This window comes from Colobus angolensis, unplaced genomic scaffold (assembly GCF_000951035.1).
Source record: "Colobus angolensis palliatus isolate OR3802 unplaced genomic scaffold, Cang.pa_1.0 Scaffold93, whole genome shotgun sequence".
NCBI classification, from domain to species: Eukaryota; Metazoa; Chordata; class Mammalia; order Primates; family Cercopithecidae; genus Colobus; species Colobus angolensis.
This window is the reverse complement of record NW_012123265.1, coordinates 2096809-2099083: the sequence shown is the minus strand read 5'-3', so window position 1 is coordinate 2099083 and position 2275 is coordinate 2096809. Positions and strand designations below refer to the sequence as shown.

At 52.8% G+C, this 2275-nt stretch overlaps 1 protein-coding gene across 1 annotated transcript in view; it reads right to left on the bottom strand.

Moving 5' to 3' along the window:
* CENPT (centromere protein T) overlaps window positions 1-2275 on the bottom strand; it is a 21103-nt gene that overhangs the window by 13561 nt on the left and 5267 nt on the right. The gene's annotated exons all lie outside the window — the stretch shown is intronic.

Here is a 2275-nt window from a genome sequence, read left to right as displayed (position 1 = left end):
ACTGTCACCTGGGCTGGAGTGCAGTGGCGTGATCTCGGCTCACTGCAACCTCAACCTCCTAGGTTCAAGAGATTCTCCTGCCTCAGCCTCTCGAGTAGCTGGGATTACAGGTGCCCAAGACAACGCCCGGCTAATTTTTTTGTATTTTTAGTAGAGATGGGGTTTCACTATACCAGCTAGGCTGGTCTCGAATTCCTGACCTCGTGATCCGCCCCCCACGGCCTCCTAAAATGCTGGGATTACAGGTGTGAGCCACCGCGTCCGGCCCTATTTTGTTTTTATGTCAAATACTATAATTAGAAATAATGTATACTAGGTTTTCATTTTATGTCTGTCACCTGCTACCAGGAGAGAAAAAATGATGAGTGAGAGGTGAAAGGGAAAAGAAAGACAAGAAAAATTGGGAGGAGACCAAGATCATGTCTTTTGTGGGAATATGGATGGAGCTGGGGGCCTTATCCTTATCAAACTAATGCAGGAACAGAAAACCAAATACCACATATTCTCACAAGTGTGAATTAAATGATGAGAACTCATGAACACAAGGGAACAACAGACACTGGGGTCTACTTGAGGGAGGGGGGTAGGAGGAGAGAGAGGAGCAGAAAAGATAACTATTGGGTACTGGGCTTAATACCTGGGTGATGAAATAATCTGTACAACAAATCGTAGTGACACGACTTCACCTATGCAATAAATCTTCACACGTACCCCCGAACCAAAAATAAAAGTTTTTAAAAAATTGGGAGAAGGAAGAACTCGGCAGAGGAGGGCTAGTTTGCAGGTAATTCCCCTGAAGGACTCCCTGGCCCCTCCCTGGCTTTCCACAACATTTTGTGTTCTTTAAAACATTTTCCCCGGCCAGGCGCTGTGATCCTAGCTCACGCCTGTAATCCTAGCACTTTGGGAGGCCGAGGCTGGCGGATTGCCTGAGCTCAGGAGTTCGGGACCAGCCTGGGAAACATGGTGAAACCCCTTCTCTACTGAAAAAAAAAAAAAAAAATAGCCGGGCATGGCGGCGTGCGCCTGTCGTCCCAGCTACTCGGGAGGCTGAGGCAGGAGAATTGCTTGAACCCAGGAAGCGGACGTTGCTGTGAGCCGGTATCTCACCACTGCACTCCAACCTGGCGACAGAGTGAGACTCCTTTACACACACAAAAAAATTTGCCTCAAATAAGTTGAGGTAGGGGGGACGTGTATTGTTACAATGCAAATCCTTTCGCATTAAATCCTTTAATAGTTCTCAGTGTGGCCTGCAGAATAAAACCCCAAATCCTTAACACGTCCCAGTTTGGTATTTTCCTACGCTTGGTCGACCCCGGCCACCCCCTTCCAGGTTCTTTAAGGGCGGAGCCTAGCTCTTTTCTGCCATGTGGCCTTACAGACTGGTTCCCGGGACAAGAACTGGGTACTTCTCCCTACCCAAGCTTTCGTTCTTTATTCCTGGCCACCCCCCTCCCCCCCTCCCATTTCTCTGCTCTCCTGTTCATTCCTTTAGAGCGATTACTTTCTGTGAGTAGACATCCATTCGCGTGCATTCAGACCTATTATCCAAAAGACAGACGCTCATCCGTCGAGACAGTCAGGCTCCAAGAGAGGAGCCCAGTCGGTCTGACTCCCGGAAACTCTGTGCACTGGGTCAGCCACATAGTAGGCGTCTACTAGAGACTTTGTTTAGGTCAGCGAGTCAACGCAGGCAGCAGCTGAATCAGGAGAGAGTCCCCAGCGCAGACAAAGGGGCTCCTGAGACCGTTCGGGGCGCCGAGGCCCAGGTTTCGTCTCCCTCTGCTGCAGCAATGCCGTCGACTCAAAGGCGCTCAGGGCTGGGGAACTGGTTCTGGCAAACAGCACAATCTCGCCCAAATCCTGGTCCGCAGTAACTCGATCTTTCCCTTAGGCGGCGCTTCTGGTCGCAGGCGCCCAGTTCAGCGCGAGGCATCACGGGATTTGTAGTCTCCATGGGCATATACCCACCGCGCTTGCGCACCGGTGAGGCGCGCACCGCCCCGCTCCACGCCCCTATCAGGATTCGGGTCCTCGTAAGGAGCAGTCCAGGCGACAGCCTTCCAACCTAATAAGCCTCTCTCGCCCGCCGGGGACAAGCCGGGCTGGAGAAAGAATCTGGTCTTCGGAGGCTGGCGCAGTGCCTTGGAAGGCGGCCGGAATCCGCACACACCCGCCCCGGAAGTGAGCGGCTCCTGGCGCAGGGCATTGTGGGGGGCGTAGTCTCTTTCTCAGGCGGTCCTTCGCGGCGTCCCCGGGGCCGACTCCCGAG